The sequence below is a fragment of the Salvelinus sp. IW2-2015 genome, unplaced genomic scaffold (assembly GCF_002910315.2).
Source record: "Salvelinus sp. IW2-2015 unplaced genomic scaffold, ASM291031v2 Un_scaffold1474, whole genome shotgun sequence".
Lineage (NCBI taxonomy): Eukaryota > Metazoa > Chordata > Actinopteri > Salmoniformes > Salmonidae > Salvelinus > Salvelinus sp. IW2-2015.
In genome coordinates this window covers 22,566-46,184 of record NW_019942931.1, presented here as the reverse complement: position 1 = coordinate 46,184, position 23,619 = coordinate 22,566, and the positions used below count along the sequence as shown (strand labels likewise).

At 44.5% G+C, this 23,619-nt stretch overlaps 1 pseudogene; it reads right to left on the bottom strand.

Annotated features, from left to right (window-relative positions):
• The window catches only part of LOC112070960 (small ribosomal subunit protein mS22-like), a 16,362-nt pseudogene extending 10,540 nt beyond the window's left edge, over positions 1-5,822 (bottom strand).
• Positions 5,823-23,619: the final 17,797 nt, after the last annotated feature.

The following is a 23,619-nucleotide window of genomic DNA, read 5'->3' as shown; positions in this document are numbered from 1 at the left end:
CTGACCCTAACAAATCAACCAGGCTAGACCCAAATCTGCGGACCCCTCTCTTTCTAAAAATTCCTATCCGGCGAAATTGTTTGCAACCCCTATTACTAAGCCCGGTTCTAGTCCTCACGTATCATCTGCAGATCCACAAAGATTGGAAAGCTGCCGCGGTCATCCCCCTCTTCAAAAGGGAAGTATATCTACTAGACCCAAAAACTCTACAGACCTATATCATATCGCGTAACGCCTGCCTTTATAAGTCTTCGAAAGCCAAATTAACAAACACCCCTCACTGACCATTTTCAAATCCCACCGTACCTTCTCCTCTATGCAATCTGGTATTCCGAGCTGGTCATGGGTGCCACCTCAGCCACGCTCAAGGTCCTAAACGATATCATAACCGCCATCGATAAGAGGACATTACTGCGCAGCCGTATTCATCGACCTGGACCAGGCTTTCGACTCTGTCAATCACCACATCTTATCAGCAGACTCAACAGCCTTGGTTCTCAAAATGACTGCCTCGCCTGGTTCACCAACTACTCTCAGATAGAGTTCAGTGTGTCAAATCGAGGGGCCTGTTGTCCGGACCTCTGGCAGACTCTGGGGTGACACAGGGTTCAATTCTTGGGCTGACTCTTCTCTCTATACATCAATGATGTCGCCTCTTGCTGCTGGTGATTCTCCGATCCACCTCTATTCAGACGACACCATTTTGTATACTTCTGGCCCTTCTTTGGACACTGTGTTAACTAACTCCAAACGAGCTTCAATGCCATACAACTCTCCTTCCGTGGCCCTCAACTGCTCTTTAAATGCAAGTAAAACTAAATGCATGCTCTCAACTGATCGCTGCCCACACCTGCCCGCCCGTCCAGCATCACTACTCTGGACGGTTCGTACTTAGAATGTGTGGACAACTACAAATACCTAGGTGTCTGGTAGACTTAAAAAACTCCTTCCAGACTCACATTAAGCATCTCCAATCAAAATTAAATCTAGAATCGGCTTCCTATTTCGCAACAACGCATCCTTCACTCATGCTGCCAAACAGTCAGTTTTACGAGGGTATCTTACCGATCCTTGACTTCGGCGATGTCATTTACAAAATAGCCTCCAACACTCTACTCAGCAAATTGGATGCCAGTCTACACAGTGCCATCCGTTTTGTCACCAAAGCCCCATATACTACCCACCACTGACACCTGGATGCTCTTGCTGGCTGGCCCTCGCTTCATATTCGTCGCCAAACCCACTGGCTCCAGGTCATCTATAAGTCTTTGCTAGGTAAAGCCCCACTTTATCTCAGCTCACTGATCACCATAGCAGCAACCACCCATAGCACGCGCTCCAGCAGGTATATTTCACTGGTCACCCCCAAAGCCAATTCTTCCTTTGGCCGCCTCCTTCCAGTTCTCTGCTGCCAATGACTGGACCGAACTGCGAAAAATCACTGAAGCTGGAGACTCTATCTCCTCACTAACTTTAAGCTCACAGATCATTGCACCTGTACATAGCCCATCTGTAAATAGCCCATCCAACTACTCATCCCCATACTGTTATTTATTTAATTTGCTCCTTTGCACCCAGTATCTCTACTTGCACATCATTCCTGCACATCACTCCAGTGTTAATTGCTAATTGTAATTATTCTGCCACTATGGCCTATATTGCCTTACCTCCCTTCTACTACCTCATTTGCACACACTGTATATAGACTTTTTCTATTGTATTATTGAATGTATGTTTGTTTATTCCATGTGTAACTCTGTGTTGTTGTTTGTGTTGCACTGCTTTGCTTTTTTTTTGGCCAGGTCGCAGTTGTAAATGAGAACTTGTTCTCAACTAGCCTACCTGGTTAAATAAAGGTGAAAAAAATTAAAAACCCGCGTCGACGCTGGGCCAATTGTGCGCTGCCTCATGGGTCTCCCAGTCACGGCCAGCTGTGACACAGCCTAGGATCGAACCTGGGTCTGTAGTGCGATGCAGTGCCTTAGTCCATTGCACCACTCAGGACGCCCCACAAATTGATTTTAACAAACAATTGGTCCCCCAAAAAATGCAGCCCTCCGTTGAAATTCAAAAATCCCGATGTGGTCCTCGAGCCAAAAATTTGCCACCCTGGCCTAAAATTTGTTTTTGGTTCAGCAACCACTGTGTCAAGTAGATTTAAAAAATAAAATAAAATGGACAGTCACTCAGACTTTTTAACAGACAAAATATATTTTTCCCGCCTAAAATTACATCAACAAAACAAAAACAAATTTAACATGCTTTGTAATGTTTACATTTACAATGTTACATTGTTACATTTTTGTCGTTTAGCGGACACTCTTATCCGAGCCACTTACAGTAGTGAGTGCATACATTCACACTTATGTACTGGTCCTTGTGGGAATCGAACCCACAACCCTGTTGTTGCAAGCACATGCTCTACCAACAGTCACATGGGACTTTTCGGTAAGACGTATTGTGGTATATTGTTTAATTTCAGATTTTTGGTGACCTGAACCTTTTAACCTAAATATCACAAAAAGACTTTTTTTTTTTTACCAACCACCTTTAACTGCACCTGTTTGAACTCGTTACCTGTATAAAAGACACCTGTCCACACACTCAATCAAACAGACTCAACCTCTCCACAATGGCCAAGACCAGAGAGCTGTATAAGGACATCAGGAATAAAATTGTAGACCTGCACAAGGCTGGGATGGGCTACAGGACAAAGGCAAGCAGCTTGGTGAGAAGGCAACAACTGTTGGTGCAATTATTAGAAAATGGAAGAAGTTGAAGATGACGGTCAATCACCCTCGGTCTGGGGCTCCATGCAAGATCTCACCTCGTGGGGCATCAATGATCATGAGGAAGGTGAGGGATCAGCCCAGAACTACATGCAGGACCTGTTCAATGACCTGAAGAGAGTTGGGACTACAGTCTCAAAGAAAACCATTAGTAACACACTACACCGTCATGGATTAAAATCCTGCAGCGCACGCAAGGTCCCCCTGCTAAAGCCAGCGCATGTCCAGGCCCGTCTGAAGGTGCCAATGACCATCTGGATGATCCAGAGAGGAATGGGAGAAGGTCATGTGGTCTGATGAGACAAAAATTAAGCTTTTTGTCTGAACTCCACTCGCCGTTTCGGAGAAAGAAGAAGGATGAGTACAACCCAAGAACACCATCCCAACGTGAAGCATGGGAGTGGAAACATCATCCTTTGGGGATGCTTTTCTGGCAAAGGGGACAGGACGACTGCACCGTATTGAGGGGAGATGGATGGGACATGTATCGCGAGATCTTGGCCAACAACCTCCTACCCTCAGTAAGAGCAATGAAGATGGTCGTGCTGGGTCTTCCAGCATGACAACGACCCGAAACACATAGCCAGGCAACTACGCGAGTGGCTCCGTAAGAAGCATCTCAAGGTCCTGAGTGGCCTAGCCGTCCCGACCTGAACCCATAGAAAATCTTTGGAGGAGCTGAAAGTCCGTATTGCCCAGCGACAGCCCCGAAACCTGAAGGATCTGGAAAGGTCTGTATGAGGAGTGGGCCAAAATCCCTGCAGCATGTGGCAAACGCCCACTTTTTCCAAAAACTAAAGACTCATCTTTATCCTGAACCTCGGTGCATGTCTCGGGCTCCGAGAACATCACCACACCTACCACCGCCGATACTTCGCCCTCATTCTCTTCCATTTCTCCTCCTGTCTTCAGCTCACCCTGCTTACACTTTCTACCATTCTTCTTTAACAAACCATCTCCCTTTTTTCCACAATTTTTAACTGACTCAAGCGCACCCTCTTCCTCCATCTTAGAGCTCCTCTGCCCCTCTTTTCCCCTCCATTCCTCCTCCGTATTCCAAGTACACTTCTCCTTATGATAATACTGCACTTCTCCTGACATACATCTTGTTCTTGCCTTCTCAAGGGATGCCATTTAAGTCTGTCACAATCTCTGTACAATCAGCACGAACCCCTCAGGATGTAGCACTCAACAGTGCATCCCACTTATAAAGCAGCTGCTTCATCTCGATGTTCTTTATCAATAGCTACCGCAACGCTTTTCCATATCAAACAAGCGCACTCTCCCCGTTATTTTTTTATTTATTTATCGATTGGTAAAAAAAAAAAAAAAACTCTTGGTCGACCAATAATTTGCTTATTTGTGTCAGGGACAGCCACAGTAGAAATGCAGGAAATTAGCTTTAGATGCCTAAAACAATTCTGAGGGAGGACCCCCAGACCCACCGCCAGGTTGTCCCCACCCACTTCTAAAACTAAAGTTGCCACCCGTTCATGTGTATCTGCGCTATTGCCGTTCAAGCGGGCAGAAATTTGGCCATTATGACGTAGCATTGTATTTAAAGCCACTCACTACACTGGAAGTTAATAGGAATATGACTTTTAGATCGCAAAAACGTCTATCATGTCAGATTTCAATAATGGGCAATGTCATAACGCAGGACGTTGTSTTTTTCATATTTTTGCAATATTCCTACATTGAGAAATGTGTAATTTAACAGGAGGGTCCACCACAATTCTCATATTTGTCTGCCTCTTCAGTCCAGGGTGCATTGCATAGTGCCGTTGCGAATGTCAGACTCCACTCTCCGAGGCACATCGATCTGCAGGTTGAACATGGCGAGATTGTAGACTCCTAAATTGATAGTTAGCTATAAAATCGCCTAAAACTGCACTAACTACTTCACATGCTGATATTGACTTTGGTATTGTGTTTAACTACGRTTGCTTTTTATCTAACTACCTAGCCAGTCCATGGAGAGAGCATTGCATTGTCGGTTTTGTAGTACACTTCAGCTGTAACAGATTTCCACGTTGCTACCAGCCTTATAATGACAAAATGAAACATTTATTCACATAAAATATTGTTCTCACATAGTTATTTAACACTGTAAATTAAAGGAATTAGTTATTTGAGGTGGATTTTTCCTTTAAATTAGCTCCATGGTGGCCAGATTATATATATGTGATGCGCTAAATCTGACTGCTGTCACGTTCAAAACCAATGGGAACTCAGACCTCGGGAAATCTCCAACTTCCGAGTGTTCAAGACAACTGGGAAAAGAACAAGCTCCGACRGYGAAAAATCTTTMAAATCTTCATCCAAGTCGGGAAATGTCGACAACTCGGGGAACTTTCAAGAGCTCCGGCTTTCTGAGCAGAATATCACTGACATTTRTTTCTTGCATCCTTCCGAGTTGTCTTGAAAGTAGTTCATGCTTTACAAAATGCTAATGGTGCCTTCAAGACTACTGAGAACTGGGGGGAAAACAAGGTCAAATCACGATGCCAGTGATCTCTCTTCAGGTAGGAGCTCTAGAAAGAGGCCGGAGTTTCCGAATTGAAAATCATAGTTGGATGACAGTTCGATTTTTCCAGTCGGAGCTCGTTTTTTCCGAGTTCCAAGTTGTCTTGAACGCACTGAAACCTGAGATTTCTTAGTTCCCAGTTTTAAACGCGGCATAAATTTACGTTGTTGTCAACATGTGTTTAAATCGCTTCGAGGATAACAACTAGCTACTAGTACCATTAAAATACTAAAATGTGAACGCTAGCTAACGTTAGCATAGGCAGCTAACGTAAACAACAATAGCTGCACATGCTACAACGTCAGAGGTAGAACTCCCATTTCTCAGTGTGTCGGCAAAATAAACGACTTACTGCTGTCAGACGGTGCACTGCACAGCATCCTTCWGCTACATCTGACAAGTACTCGTGTGTTTTGATCGACATTTCTGACCCGAGAATAGCTTCTAAATAAGCACCGTATTGCAAAAAGCGCTGCCATGTTTGTAGTTACCTCATCGAGCACACTGACGTGACCTTTACATACGYCGTATAAATGGGGGAATCATGGGAGATGCTGTCTTTCGATTGTGTGACTGTTTTATAAAGGATGTTCGCAAGATGGCGCTAATTGATCATTTGTTCTGTGCAAGTCGTTCATGGTTACAGTGGTGATGCTCATGAAACTGTGACATGTAGTCCTAGGTTGGAATTAGGAATGTAGTATTGTCCTCAAATTGTAAGTATCATAGTATTATGTTTGTCTTACCAATACAGACAGTCTTTTCTCATGACAAAAATATAAATAGATTAAATTTAGATGCATGGGTGTCAACATGTTGGAGATGCTCTAAAAAAAACAGCAATTATCTTTCCTTCTCTCTGCATGGTAGAATTGTGTCTGATGTAAGAATTCAGCTATTCCTATATTCAGCAATTTAGTTGTTTTTTCTGCGCTGCTATGTGATGTCTGCCTATCCTTGAGGAAAAGCTTTGAGTCAGAGTACTAGAATTCCTACACTATATTACAATGTGTTCCTGCATTGTCTGATAATAGCTATGAATTCTGTCTGGATGATAGGGAACACACACAACACACTTTCTCATGCAGACATACAAAACACTTTCTCATGCAGACATACAAAACAAAATGTAGACATCTACAAAAACATAGGCACGTAACGTTGCACTTTAGCACAGATTTACTGTCAAACACCTTATGATTTGGTCTGTAAAAACGATCTCCAAGTATTTTTGAAACATTCTTAATAATAAATGGTCGTGGATAGATTCTAGAGCAATATTTTTGTATGAAAACTTTAAAGCGAAGTCTGACAAAACATTTTGTTAGATAATTATTCATTCTGACCCATAAGTCAGCAACTGAATGGAAAGTTCTATAATGGTAGGCAATTGAATWTTCATTGTGCACTATAGTGTATTCCACAATAAAAGGAGAGCGAAACCAAGGAGACTGTTTTTGGACTGTTGAATATCTATTKATTGAGAAAGAATAGGCTAGCTTTGGCAGACATTCTCTGGTCGTCCCAGGTAACATGTAGGAGTGAAGCCTTGATCACTGCTTAGATCTTCTAGAGCGGGATTATGAAAGACCAGGTGGCTATCGCTCACAGTGAGCCCACGGCACACACACACACWCACTCACAAGCCACCAGCATATTATACAGTCACGTAACCAGAGATACCTATCTGTACGTCATCATGAAAAACAGCATGTGTCACACATAAATCCTTCCCCCAGGGAAGGGCTAGACAAGAGATGGGGGATGTAAGATAGAGCAGGGTAAGGTGTGTGTTTGTCAGTAATGACATGATGTGTAGCACAGCAGAGTAAAGCAGGGCAGACAGTGGGGTAGCTGTAGCTAGCTGTATGTAACGATGTGAGGATTGAGCTGTAAGGGGCCAACAGGTCCAGATGTACGCAGCTGTCGCGCTGCTGACAGCGCTAATCCTGCTACCCACAACTGAGTGCTCTGAGAGGGAGTGCTCTGAGAGAGATTTCTGATTGTCCTCTGTGTTGTCTTTATTTTTCTGTAAGATAGAGGGAGAGTAGGGAGAAGAAATCTGTCTCTCGTTCTACATATCTGTTGACCCTCCTCCTACTTTATCTCTCTGGACAGAGATTGTTTAATACAAACAGGAAGCTTGGTGACAACCATGATGAGTCAGGATCAAGCMCAACACACACACATATACAGTGCATTCGGAAAGTAATCAGACCCCTTGACTTTTTCTAAATTTTGTTACGTTTCGTAATGTCTATGTTTTATATTTACATCTGGGTTAGGGTCAATTGCATTTAGATTCAGGTAATCCAGCAGGAGGTTCATAAACATTTCTATTCAAGAACTGGAAAGTGCAGTTAGGGTGTTTTTCAGCTCTTGAATTCCAATTCACTACCTAAATTGACATGGGATTGACCCCAAACCTGAAATACCTAGACACACATGTAGGCCTACATATTTTCTCACACCCACGCATTCAATATTGGACTGGTTGAGTGTAAGGGTGTGTGTCAGCGTGACTGGGCGCAGCAGGAAGCACAGAGAAGTGAAACCTGAGTGGAGGGGCTCTCTGATACAGGGGTTGCTATGGCGGGCGGTGAGGGGGGCACTCAGGGAGCGAGTCAGTCTATGTTTATTTGTCTTTCTTTACGGTGGATAGAGGAGAACGGGTTCAGAGGAGGCTTTACAGAGGAGAACGGGTTCAGAGGAGGGTGGACAGAGGAGAACGGGTTCAGAGGAGGGTGGACAGAGGAGAACNACAGAGGAGAACGGGTTCAGAGGAGGGTGGACAGAGGAGAACGGGTTCAGAGGTGAAACCCGAAAGGTTTGTGACTATGAAGGAGGACGGTCCTTCTTGAAAAACTATATGACCAAAATGTGAGAAAATAAATACTACCAATGCTGTATAGTTAAAATAATGTTTAATTGAGAGGGAATTGTAATGTCAATGACTTTTAGTAGAAAAGCATTTATTGACCCTGACATAGAAAGAAGAAAACTCTGAAAGGATACATTTTCCCAAATTCCACCAGTTAAAATTTTTCTCAAATGCTTCGGAATTAAGTGTTATAAACCCCCTACGGTCCATGTCCGTGCCCCTGCATCTGCGGTAAATGGTCTTCTCACYAAATAGTCTGTAGTGTCCAATTGGTTTAGCCGACAAACTGTTATGAAAGATGAGACTCTCACGAACACTACGGTGTTCTTCGTTTTGRTCTACAACCCCAACAATGTGTCTTGTGACTCGTCTGAAGTCGGTACAGCCAATCTGTCAACTTCTATCTGTAGTGTCTGAACAGTTTGGGCTACACAGCTCTGTGGAAAGGTGAGACTCTAACGAACACATACTGTACATGTCAGTTGATTTGGTCTAGGACGCCTACAGGCCTCACAAGACTCGTCTYAAGGTCCCCGGTACCAGTTAAAACAATCTGTGGAAGTATATATGGAGACTGTTTAGTGCCAAAAATTAAGGGTTAGATACATGTCAAATGTTTGTGTGTGTGTGTGTGTGTGTGTCAGCTGAGAAACAGGGGCATCTCTGTGGCTTCAGTCTCAAGGACAGCAGCTCCTCCTCTCCTCCTCGTCTTTGAACGAAGAGGAGTGAGAATGGGAGAGAAGGAGATAGGAGGGCAGAGAAGACAGATAGGAGTGAGGGAGAGATTGAGGAGAGGGAGGAAGAGAGAAGGGCARAGTGACATAGCGATGGGTTCCTCCACAACTACAACCTGCATCTTTTTATGATTATTACTGAGTGAAGCTAGTGGCTCCCACCATCATGGAATCAGAGCGAGAGAGAGAGAGAGAATTCCTAGAGGGAGAGTTCACCTGCACCCTCTGACCTCCCTTGACCTGCCTACATCTGTTCATGCTCACTGGTTTCTAGTCAAGCCCAGACTAGCCCCATGCCATGCACTAGCTATATGCCTCCAACCTTTCTTATGCTTTTCACCCCAACTTCACCCTTACTGTCTCCCTTCACACACACACACACACACACACACACACACACACACACACCACACACACACACACACACACCACCACACACACACACACACACACACACACACACACACATGACACACTCATCATCACACCATCACAACAGACTACCCCCAACTCCCCTCCAAATGAAACTAGAACCAACTAGCCACCACACCTGCTGCACCTCCACCGTTCGAAAGGCCTTTAGACTGCATTTGTTTCCAACTAAAGCCGTCTTGGTTTACATGCAACGCGAGAAGGCCTGCGAGAAGGGGGGGAGGCGTGCACTGATAAAGAAGCTAATAACCAGGCTCTGAGGAGGTCAGAGGTCAAGCTGGGAAAACTGGGTGGTGAGGGGGGGGGGTGCTTCTCAGTAGGATTGAGTAAAAAGAGGTATGAAAGGTGCTTCTGAGTAGGGGGCTACACTGGGCCGGGGCCTCATTGCTGCCACATCAACCTCGACTTTGAGGGACTAGAAGAAAGCGAACAAAAAGATGGGAGAGAACGCACTCTCTGGTCAGTGACAGTAATCAGAGCCAGTGTCCACAGGAACAGGAAGTCCCACAGGATCCAGCTACTGATCTGCCCCAGCACTCAGAAGCCTCCACTACACCCTGTTCCCCCCACACACACAACCTGTTCCCCTACTCCCCCACCACACCACACAACCTTTCCCCTACTCCCCTATTCCCCCCACACACAACCTGTTCCCCTATTCCCCCCACACACAACCTGTTCCCTACTCCCCCCACCACACACACAACCTGTTCCCCTACTCCCCTATTCCCCACACACAACCTGTTCCCCTATTCCCCCACACACACACAACCTGTTCCCCTACTCCCCTATTCCTCCCCCCACCACACCACACAACCTGTCCCCTACTCCCCTATTCCATTTACATTACATTTTTTTTTTTTTGTCATTTAGCAGACGCTCTTACCAGAGCGACTTACAGTAGAGTGCATACATTTATTATACATTTACATACTGAGACAAGGAATCCACCGGCCAAACCCTCCCTAACCCGGACGACGCTATGCCAATTGTGCGTCGCCCCACGGACCTCCCGGTTGGCGCCGGCTGCGACAGAGCCTGGGCGTGAACCAGAGACTCTGGTGGCGCAGCTAGCACTGCATGCAGTGCCCTAGACCACTGCGCCACCCGGGAGATCCGGGTCGCAGTATTCCCCCACCCACACACAACCTGTTCCCCTACTCCCCTATTCCCCACACACAACCTGTCTCCCTATTCCTCCCCCACACACACACAACCTGTTCCCCTACTCCCCTATTCCTCCCCACCACACACACAACTGTTCCCTACTCCCTATTCCTCCCCCATCACACACACAACCTGTTCCCCTACTCCCCTATTCCTCCCCCCACACACACACAAACCTGTTCCCCTACTCCCCTATTCCTCCCCCACACACACAACAACCTGTTCCCCTACTCCCCTATTCATCCCCCCCAACACACACACCACAACCTGTCCCTACTCCCTATTCCTCCCCCACACACACACAACCTGTTCCCCTAATCCCTTATTCCTCCTCCCCACCACACACACAACCTTTCCCCTACTCCCCATTCCTCCCCCCACACACACACAACTGTTCCCTACTCCCCTATTCCTCCCCCCACACACACAACTTGTTCCCTACTCCCCTTTCACCCCCAACACATATACTCCAGCTCCAAATTAGACTGTTGATTGAGCCCAACCAACTAATTTTAGCCAGAGACTCCGAATCAGAATTGTCGGAAGAAGAGGTAATCAATCGCTGTCAGCCCTGTCACGACAGAAAAAGGAGCAATGCGGAGCGGAGGGGAATGCTGGGAATGTTATGGAAGTGGGGTAACATGCCAATCCTGACATCTGTTGTTTGTGGTTATTATTGTCGGTTGGAGAGATTTAAGATTGCGTGCGAGCGTGTACGTAAGAAACAAAGAAGAGAGATGTACTGTGTGTCCCTAGTCTGATGACTCTCTGATGATGCAGAGCAGAGTTACACACTGTCAACTAAACACACTTATAACAACCATACAAACACCGTCTACTAACAACCACACTGATAACACCTATACAAACACTGCTGTCATGTACTGACAACACACTGATAACACCATAACAAACACTGTCTACTGACAAACACACTGATAACACCATACAAAACACTGTCTACTGACAACACACTGATAACACCATACAAACACTGTCTACTGACAACACACTGATAACACCATAAACACTGTGTACAACACACTGATAACACCATACAAAACACTGTCTACTAACAACACACTGATAACACCATAAAAACACAGTCTACTGACAACACAGTGATTACACCATACAAACACTGTCTACTGACAACACCATACAAAATAACTGACTACTGACAACACACTTACAACACCATACAAACAATGTGTACTGACACAACTGATAACACCATACAAACAATGTGTACTAACACACTGATAACACCATACAAACAATGCTACTAACACACTGATAAACACCATACAAAACAATGTCTACAAACAACTGATAAACACCTATAACACAACACAAAACACTGTCTACTGACAACACACTGATAACACCATACAAACACTGTCTACTGACAACACACTGATTACCATACAAACAATTTGTTACTGACAAACAGAAACACCATACAAACACTGTCTACTAACAACACACTGATTACACCATACAAAACACTGTCTACTAACACACTGATAACACCAGACAAAGACAGTCTACTGACACACAGTGATAACACCATACAATACTGTGTGCAATAAACACTGATAACACCACACAAACACTGTGTACTAACACACATGAAAACACCATAAACAAACACAGTCTACTGACAACACAGTGATAACACCATACAAATACTGTGTACTAACAACACAGTGAGAAACCACCATACAAACACGTGTACTAACACACTGATAACACCAATACAAACACTGTCCTACAACACACACGATTACACCATACAAACAACGTGTACTGACAACACACTTACAAAACCATACAAACACTGTCTACTAACACACTGATAACACCATACAAACACTGTCTACTGACAACACACTGATAACACCATTACAAACACTGTTCTACTGACGACACACTGATTAACCATACAAACAATGTGTACTGACAACACACTTACAAAACCATACAAACACTGTTACTAACACACTGATAACACCATAACAAACAATGTGTACTACACACTGATTACACCTAATAACAACAACACAAACACTGTCTACTGACAAACACACTGATAACACCATACAAACACTGTCTACTGACAAGACACGATGTACACCATACAAACAATGTGTACTGACAACACACCTACAACACCATACAAACACTGTCTACTAATACACTGATAACACCATGAACAAACACAGTGTACTGACACACAGATAACACCATACAAACACTGTGTACTAACAACACACTGATAACACCATACAACACACAGTGTACTGACACACAGATAACACCATACAAACACAGTCTACTGACAACACAGGGATAAACACCATACAACAACCACGTCTACTGACAACACAGTGATAATGCCATACAAATACTGTGTGCTAACAACACACTGATAACACCATACAAACACTGTGTACTAACAGACTGATAACACCATACAAAACACAGTCTACTGACAACACAGTGATAACACCATACAAATACTGTGTACTAACAACACAGTGATAACACCATACAAACACAGTCTACTGACAACACACTTACAACACCATACAAACACTGTCTACTAACACACTGATAACACCATACAAATACTGTCTACTGACAACACACTTACAAACACCATACAAACAATGTGTACTGACACACTGATAACACCTAATAACACAACACAAACACTGTCTACTGACAACACACTGATAACAGCATACAAACACTGTCTACTGACAACACACTAATAACACCATACAAACAATGTGTACTGACAACACACTTACAACACCATACAAACACTGATAACACCATACAAACACAGTGTACTGACACACAGATAACACCATACAAACACGTCGACTAACAACACCACTGATTACACCATACAAAACACTGTCTACTGAACAACACACTGATTACACCATACAAACACAGTCTACTGACACACAGTGATAAACCATACAAACACAGTCTACTACAACACCTGAAACACCATACAAACACTGTGTTACTAACACACTGATAACACCATACAAACACAGTCAACTGACAACACAGTGATAACACCGATACAAATACTGTGTACTAACAACACAGTGATAACACCATACAAAACACTGTCTACTAACAACACACTGATACACCATAAACACACTATCTACTGACAACACAGTGATAACACCATACAAACAATGTGTACTGCACACACAGATAACACCATACAACACTGTCTACTAACAACACACTGATTACACCATACAAACACTGTCTACTAACAACACAGTGATAACACCATACAAACACAGTCTACTGACAACACAGGGATAACACCATACAAACACTGTCTACTGACAACACACTGATTACACCATACAAACACACGTCTACTGACAACATAGTGATAACACCATACAAACACAGTCTACTGACAAACACAGGGATAACACCATACAACACAGTCTACTGACAACACAGGATAACACCATACAAACACAGTCTACTGACAACATAGTGATAACACCATACAAACACAGTTTACTGACAACACACTGATTACACCATACAAACACAGTCTACTGACCAACATAGTGATAACACCATACAAAACACAGTGTACTGAACAACCACAGTGATAACACCATACAGACACTGTGTACTAACACACTGATAAACACCATACAAAAACACTGTCTACTAAACAACACATGATAACACCATACAAACACTGTCTACTGACACACTGATAACACCATACAAACCACTGTCTACTGACAACACACTGATAACAGCATACAAACACTGTCTACTGACAACACACTGATTCACCATAACAAACAATGTGTACTGACAACACACTTACAACACCATACAAACACTGTCTACTGACAACAACACTGATAACACCATACAAACACTGTGTAGTAACACACTGATAACACCTAACAACACCATACATGCAGCCACTACCCGTGTGACTAAGAGGCACATCAGATGACCATTCTCCCTCTTCCTCTTCCTCTCCTTCTTCCCATCCCAGTCTATCTTTTATTTGTTCTTTGTATTACTTTCAATATATTTACTGGAAATGCCCTGGGACTCTTTATGTGCTATCCCTCGCATTGAACACTAGAGAGCGCTAAGCATGCTCATTGGGATATTATGGGATATTATCTTATATTTTCTCTGTAGCTGTTGATGAGAACAGCTCCTCTCCCTGACCCTCCACCTGGCTGATGCAGCACCACTACAGTCTGACTGGGTTCCCAGCTCCTCCACAGTGTCTGTAGGCCTGGGGCCTGGACAACCGCTACAGTTGACTGGGTTCCCAGCTCTCGCCACGTGTCTGTAGCCTGGGCCTGGGGCCACCATACGTCCTGACTTTGGGTTTCCTCAGCTCCTCCACAGTCCTTGTAGGCCTGGGGCCTGGCCCTACAAGTGTGACTGGGTTCCCAGCTCCTCATAAGTGTCTGTAGGTCCTGGGGCCTGGGCCACATACAGTCTGTGGGTTTCCCAGCTCCTCCACAGTTCTGTAGGCCTGGGGCCTGGGCCACATACAGTCTGACTGGGTTCCCAGCTCCTCCACAGTCTCTGTAGGCCTGGGGCCTGGTCCACATACAGTGTGCCTGGGTTTCCCAAGCTCCTCCACAGTTTGTAGGCCCTGGCCTGGTCACCTACAGTCTGACTGGGTGCCCAGCCCTCCACAGTCTCTGTAGGCCTGGGGCCTGGACCACATACAGTTGACTGGGTTCCAGCTCCTCACAGTCTGTAGCCTGGGGCCTGGCACACTACAGCTGACTGGGTTCCCAGCTCTCTCCACGGTCTTCTGTAGGCCTGGGGCCTGGCCACATAACAGTGTGACTGGGTTCCCAGCTCCTCCAAGTCTCTGTAGGCCTGGGGCCTGGCCACATACAGTTGACTGGGTTCCCAGCTCCTCACAGTTCTGTAGCCTGGGGGCCTGGCCACATACAGTGCTGACTGGGTTCCCAGCTCCCTCCACAGTCTCTGTAGGCTGGGGCCTGGCCACATACAGTTGAACTGGGTTCCCAGCTCCTCCAACAGTGGGTCGTGTACGCCTGGGGCCTGGGGCCACACATACCAGTGTGACTGGGGCTTTCCACCAGCTCTCCAAGGTGCTTACGGCCTGGGGCATCATATCTGGCGTAGAATACATGGCAGGATTGTGGGTTGGGTTAGTCAGTCACCTCTCACTCATAATAGCTCCTCAGATCTCAGATGTGGAGGTTTCTACCAGGAAAGGTGGTGTCTGTTTTTTGCTGGCTGATCTTTGAAATTTTCAACCATGTTTTTAACAAACACACTCACTTATACAGATACAGATGGTACATCTCACTACGTACAAGGAATTTGATGTTCCTTTTCAGTGCTCTCTGGAGTTCTTAGTCCTTCAGATGGTTAGGCATGTAAGATGTTTCCACATTGTGTCGTCGGCACCAATCACTTACGAGCTGGCTGTTTATCTAACCAGTCCATTGAATTAGCACATGGGTTCCTGATGGGATGATTATTGATATATGACACCTTGTTAGTCTGGCCACTGGTGTTGGTGGCTGGTGTTGGTACAGAGGGTAGGATCTTCAGATTTGATCGCAGTTTGGTTCTACATCAGAAATAATCCTCAGCAATGTGGAATGTATATGTGGATTATAATGCCATGGCATTTTTGTAGGGATTTGATTACAATTTTCGGTTAGGGCAAATCGAAGTTGGAATATTTTCAAAGTGGAAATTTATACTATTTTTTTAAATGCAAATACACTACAGGTTTGGGCACTTCCTGCTTTTGCAGGAGAAATGCTCAGTAAAACAAAAAGTAGAATCAAGATTAAGAAGTCCCTACATCCATATGGGTCTATCGCACCATAAATAGAGACCACTGTGCAGGAATGTGGAAATACAATTGACCTATAAATGGGAGTTGTCACAAAATTCCTTGCAGGAAATGATGTGTTCTTTTGCGTATTTCTTGAGTGAGCGTCATTTTATGTGTGTATGTGTGTGTGTCTGTCGTGCTTGTCTGCCCCGCCCTGCCCTGCTGGCCTGTCTGTCTGCTGTCGCCTGCCTGCCCCTGTCTGTCTGTCTGTCCTGTCCTGTCTGTCTGTCTGTCTGTCTGTCTGTCTGTCCTGTCTGTCTGTCTGTTCTGTTCTGTCTGCTCCTGTCCTGTCGTGTTCTGACCTCACCCTCTCCAGCAGGAATACAATGGGACCTGGGTCCGTTACGGGGGGGGGGGTTGGCTGCAGAAACGACTCTCCCTCTGTGTAGGGTGATCGGGCTTTATGGAAGTGCTCGGCTGACTGTACATCTCTTTCTGCATTTTTGGCGTTAGCATATCTGTGCACCCACAAACAGCCCGCGTGGGGCTGGGTTGAGCTGACTCCAAACGAAACGCCGAAACCGAGGTCGGGGTTCTGGTCAAGTGACCTGGTTCAGTGTGACCTGGGTCAGGGAATGCCAATTGGCTTGTGCTTTCTTGTCCTCTCCTGTCAATGGGCGGTGGGAAAACATGTCCAAACAGGTGTCCGTGGAACGCGTTCTAGAACCATCCTGCCAACGTTTGTTCGGCTTGCTTGGTGAGAATCTCCACTCGCGACGGCCTGCTTTAAAAAAACACAACCTAAAAGATCAAAATACAGTGGTTTATTAAATATAAGGAAAATATTGTAAGGTCCAGAGTTTTTTCAGATTCAGAGTCAGAACTCCCCTCTTTCCATCCCTTACCGACGCGTTGAAACGTAAACTGGGGCCGAGAGTTTGTGTTGTGTGGTGTGTGTGTGTGTGTGTTGTGTGTGTGTGTGTGTGTGTGTGTGTGTGTGTGTGTGTGTGTGTGTGTTGTGTGTTGTGGATGTGTGTGTGGTGTGTGGTGGGTGTGTGTGTGTGGGTGTGTGTGTGTGTGTGGTGTGTGTGTGTGTGTGCTGTGTGTGTGCTGTGTGTTGAGAGAGAGAGCGCTCTTAGCCCCACTTGTTGACATAATGTTAATCTGAAGAATGTGTTGAAGTATGATGCAACATCAGCTGCCTTACTAGTCTTTTGAGCTTGCTTTCCTCTGAAAGGTCCCCTCCGGTCTCAATTACCACCGAGGACAAGCCCTGGTACGTGTGTGTGTGTGTGTGGTGTGTGTGTGTTGTGTGTGTGTGTGGTGTGTGTGTGTGTGTGTGTGTGTGTGTGTGTGTGTGTGTGTGTGTGTGTGTGTGTGTGTGTGGTGTGTGTGTGGTGTTGTGTGTGTGTGTGTGTGTGTGTGTGTGGTGTGTGTGTGACATGCATGGCCATTTGGTAATAACGATATTTGTAGTTAATATTTGCTTTTCCTTGGAGTGGTTTTCGTTTCTTGGGATGGAACTCTGTTTAGGAAAGTTTGGCAAAGGTTTGACATAGTTGCGTAATAATCAAAATAGTAACAATCCCAAACATCGAAAAGATAGAGATAGTTGTTCTTATTTCTGTTTTTGGAAATGTGTTGTCAAGTACTAAGTAGAGTTACGAAACTGTTTTTTGCATATATGCCGGATGATTTGAATAATTCCAAGCGCTTTGATTGTGTTGTCGTCTATATTTGGCCAATAAGGACTGAGTAGGAAAAATAGTCCTCTCCAGAATAGTTAGGGAAAGGATTTGGAGTGTCCATTATTCCGGTTGTGGTCAAAAATCCAGTCTATGAAAGTTGCAATTTTTTTTGATATCATAGTACTGATAAGGTGCATTCATCACCCTCTGAGTGTCGTGAGGCTGGAACATTTTTCATTATCCACTCCATGAGGGCTTCCTTTTTTAGCGAACAACTCCATCAAACTCACTGGCTGAACTCAGAATGGGGCGTCATCTCACCCAATGGAGGACCTATTCTCAGTTCTCTCTAACCCTTTCCCCCACACGTCTCTTTTTTCCTATTCATTCAATCAGTTCATCATTATTTGTATTATTGTCCTGGTTTAAATTAGTTAATTCACCCAGTCGTTTTGCCCCCTGGGTTGCTGTGTTTCTTTCATTCCTCTCTCGTTCCCCAACCAGTTTGGGAGTGAAATCCCCGTTGGCCAGGTGCAGGGGCTTTCGGTGGTGGATGCCGGGTGTGATCAAGTTGAATTTTGCATGACCACGCACTACTCCTGATCGGTGAGTTTGATAAAGAAAAAGAGCAAGGTCCTTTGGCGCCTCCTACAACCACACCCACCTTTCTGAATAACAGAAATATGATGTCGAAAGATCGTTATGAAAGATGAATTGTGGTCAGTCCACTAGTCGCTCTGCAGCTCAACTTCTTGGAAAATATGCTTATGGTGGTGGTGGACCCAATGAGAGGTTGATGCAGTTGGTATTTGTTAGGCTATTGTATTTGTCCTTAGACCCAAACTTGTCCACTCAGAATTTGCAGCTGAAACAGTTTTGTGTCAATAATAACAGACCAGAGAGTGTCATAATGGTTCAATGTTGGCAAATCATGTTGCATGTCAAAGCTAATGGCCATAGGCTCTTGTGATAAGGTTATTTCTGTATTCTAACTTTACGTACTGTCAGAAACATTGTAACACTTATTAGTACCAATTTATATTGTTCTACTTTAAGGACTTCATAACACATTATAAACTATAACATAAACGCCTTCATAAGCAATAACTAGTGTGTTTTGTAAATGGCTACATTTTGCATCTTCCATGACCTCTAACCTAGAGGATCTTGGCCTAGGAGAGCTGCTTCCTGCCTCATCTTTCAACCTCTCAGCTTATACCCTGCTCCTACAACCCTCAGCCCCTTAGATCACTATGGATAAAAGCCTCCATTATACGAGAAGGAAACAGCCCACACACACAGTTTGTTTTTAACATGGGGCCTAAAGGAGAACCTGTTTTGTGTGGCGTGTGTGGTGGGTGTGCGCGTGTGTGTGTGTGTGTGTGCGCATCCGGTTCCCCTCTACACTCGACAGGCGGCAACACACAGGACGCGTGAGCATGCATAAGGCATGCACACACCATCACGCCCTGCCTGCCTGCGACAGGATGGCACCCACCACATATGCCCTGGGTTAGAGGCGGGACACTAGGCGGAAGGTGGGAGGTGGGTATTAAGGGGGCACATAGGAGGATGTGGCGTGTTGTTTTACCTGTGGTGGGAATGCGCCGCGCGCTGCCAGGGCTGCGGTCCCGAGCTGACACATGTGACTTGGTTGATGGTACCGGCAGTAGTGCAGTATGAGTGGTCAGATAGATTATAGACTGCTTACCCGACTAAAAACATAACCAGAGCAAACACAACTCCAGCCACAGTCAGACTATGGTTCACTCACCCCACTGCTTGTTCAAGTTGAACCGTTTTGAGATAATAGTATTGTATGTTAATATGGTTGTTTTAATCACATTTCATTGTTGTTTTAGCGTACAGAAACGTCAACATAATGTGATACAGCAACATCAATAAGAGTGCATGTGCCAAAGTGGGTCCCCAGAAAATGTGAATGCCTTAGCCATCAGGCGCCTAAACCTCAGGCTTGCCAGCCGATCAGGTCATGTGCTGCCGTCCCCAGGAGACCCATTGAACTCAATACATAGTTCCATACATGTATTTATGAAGAGATGATGACTCCTTCACTCCAGGAGATCTCTCCCTTCTCTCTCTCCCTCTCTCCTTTCCTCTGTCTCCTCTGTCTCCCCTTCCTTTCTCGTTGTAAAGCATGTCTCCTTTCTGGTAATTTTATTTCTCCTGCTTGCCAGAACAATGTTTCCTCAGTGAGGGCAGTCCTCTCTCTCTTGCTCTCTCTCTCTTTCTCTGCTCTCTCGTCGGCTCTGTCTCTCTTCTCTTGGGGCATGGGTGAAAAGGCCGCAGCAGAATTTAAGTGTCTGTGCCGCTGTTTAGTTAGAGCAGAGTCATATAACACCGCTACGGCGTGTTCCCATGTGCCGGAGCGTCAGGGCTGTGATGGCTATTACGACTAAAGGGCCCGTGTGCGGCCCGGGCACTGGGCCTCCGCCGCCCTCCCTGGTTACATTAATGAAATAGAATCAGCCCCTAACCCTCACTGCTCAAACTCTGCTCTGTCTCTGGATAACTCTCTCTTCACGATACTCCTTCTTTCTCTCGTCTCTCAATTCATCAATTCAAGGTGCTTTGTTGGCATGGGAAAACGTATGTTAACATTGCCAAAGCAAGTGGAGTAGATAATATACAAAAGTGGGAATAAACAATTAAAACATTTACGTAAAACAATTTACACTCACAAAAGTTCCAAAGATCAAGCATTACAAATGTCCATCTTATGTATAATATACAGTGGTTGTAACGATGTACAAAGGTTAAAGTACCAAACGAGAAAAATAAATAACATAAAATATGGGTTTGTCTTTACAATGGTGTTTTGTTTCTTCGCTGGTTGCCCTTTTCTTGTGGCAACAGTCCACAAGTTTTGCTGCTCGGTGATGGCACAATGTGGTTATTTACCCAGTAGATATGGAGATAATCGGGTCTGTTTTTGAATTCTTTGTGGATTCTGTGTAAATCTGAGGGAAATATGTGTCTTATAATATGGTCATACTTTTGGCAGGAGTTAGGAAGTGCAGTTTAGTTTCCACCTCATTTTGTGGCAGTGTGCACATAGCCTGTCTTCTCCTTGAGAGCCCAGGTCTGCCTACGGCGGCTTCTCAATAGCCAAGGTTTATCCTCAACTGAGTCTGTACATAGTCAAGCTTTTCCTTAAGTTTTGGGTCAGTCACAGTGGTCAGGTATTTCTGCGCTGTGGTACTCTCTGTTTAGGGCAAATAGCATTCTCGTTTGCTGTTTTTTTTTTTGGTTAAAAACTTCTTAAGGCCTAGAGGCGGTATTTTCACGTCCGGAAATGAAAAGCGTGCCCAAAGTAAACTGCCTGCTACTCAGCCCAGAAGCTAGATATGATATTATTTGGATAGAAACACTCTGAAGTTTTCTAAAACTGTTTGAAATGAGTCTTTTGGCGAAACTGTTTGACCTTATTTGGCAGTCGAAACCTGAGGACAAACGCATCCAGGGAAAACAAGTTTGGAGATCAACTCTCTTTTCAATGGGTTTCAGTTGCTTGCAGTACCTATCGCTTCACTGGATTCACAGTCTTTAGAAATTGGTTTATGTTTTTCCTTTGTGTATGAGAAGTAGGGCTTGTTCAGAACGAGGGTCAAGTGACCGTTGTACTGTTTGATAGAGGCGCATGACCTGAAAAGCACGCTCCAACTTTGTTTTCCTCCGGTATTGAACGCCAGTTTTATTCCCGTCTTAAATTTGATCGATTATTTTACGTTAAAAATACCTAAAGTCTGTATTAGGAAAGTTGTTTGAAATGTTTGGACAAAGATTACAGGTCACTTATGAGAATTTTGTAGTCATGTTGCGCAAGTTTTGGAACCGGTGTTTTCTGGATAAACGCGCCAAATAAATTGACATTTTGATATATACCGACGGACTTATTCAAAACAAAAGACCATTTTGTGATGTTTATGGGACATATTGGAGTGCCAGCAGAAGAACGCTCGTCAAAAGGTAAGGCATGAATTATATCTTATTATCTGAGGTTTCGTGTCGTGCCTGGCGGTTTGAATTATGCATGTCAAATGTGTTTGTTTGATGGGGTGCTGTCGCTCATGATAATAGCATGGTTTTTCTTTCGCCGTAAAGCCTTTTTGAAATCCTTGACACGTTGGCTGATTAACAACAAGTTGTAGCATTAATTTAGTGTATTTGCATGTGTGATTTCCTGAAAGTTTAATATTATGGTAATTTAATTTGAATTTGGCTCTGCCATTTCACCGGATATTTGTCAAATCGATCCCGCTAAAGGGATTTGATCCATAAGAATTAATTCTTCCAATGTGTCAATAATTATCTTTAATGTTTTCTCATGATTTGGTTGGGTCTATGATTGTGTTGCTGTCCTGGGGCTCTGTGGGGTCTGTTTGTGCTTGTGAACAAAGCCTCAGGACCAGATTGCTTTTAGGGGACTCTTCTCCAGGTTCTCTCTCTGTAAGTGATGGGCTTTGGTTGTGAAGGTTTTTGGGAATCGCTTCCTTTTAGGTGGTTGTGGCAATTTAACGTCTCGTTTCTGGCCTTTGATAATTTGCAGGTATCGGCTAATTGTGCTCTGCGCACATTATTTTGGTGTTCTACGTTGTACACAGACGGCTATTTTTGGAATTCTGAATTCCTGCAATGCAGAAGTCAGCAATTTGGTGTTTGTCCCATTTTTGTGGATTCTGGTTGGTGAGCGGACCCCAAGACCTCACAGCCCATAAGGGCAATGGGTTTCTATAACTGATTCAAAGGTATTTTTAGCCAGATCTAATTGGTATGTCGAAATTTTTATTGTTCCTTTGCCCCTGGCATAGAATGCTCCTTCTTGGCCTTGTGTCTCAGATCATTCCACAGCTTGTGGAAGTTACCGGACCCTGGGTCGTTTACCTGTGGTGCTGATGTTTAGGCAAGGTATGTATCGTTTTTTTGTGTGCTCTCAGGGCAACGGTGTCTAAGGATGGAATTTGGTATTTGTGGTCTGGCGACTGGACTTTTTTGGGAACACCATTAATTTGGACCTTACGAGATTTACTTGTCAGGGCCCAGGTCTGGGCAGAATCTGTTGCAGAAGATCTAGGTGCTGCTGCAGGCCTCCTTGGTTGGTGACAGAAGCACAAGATCATCAGCAAACAGTAGACATTTGACTCAGATATCTAGTAGGGTGAGGCCGGGGTGCCGCAGACTTTTCTAGTGCCCTCGCCGATTTGTTGATATATATGTTGAAAGAGGTGGGGCTTAGCTGCATCCTTGTCTCACCACATGGGCCTGTGGGAAGAAATGTGTGTGTTTTTTTGCTATTTTAAACTGACACTTGTTGTTTGTGTAATGGAATTTTTATAAAATGTTGTACTGTTTTATTTCCCACCACTACTTTCCCATCATTTGTATATGCTAATGTACTTCTCATGCCAAATTGAAGTCGAAGGCTTTTGAAATCACAAGCATGAGAAGACTTTGCCTTTGTTTTTGGTTTGTTTTGTCAATTAGGGTTTGCAGGGTGATACGTGGTCTGGTCGATAA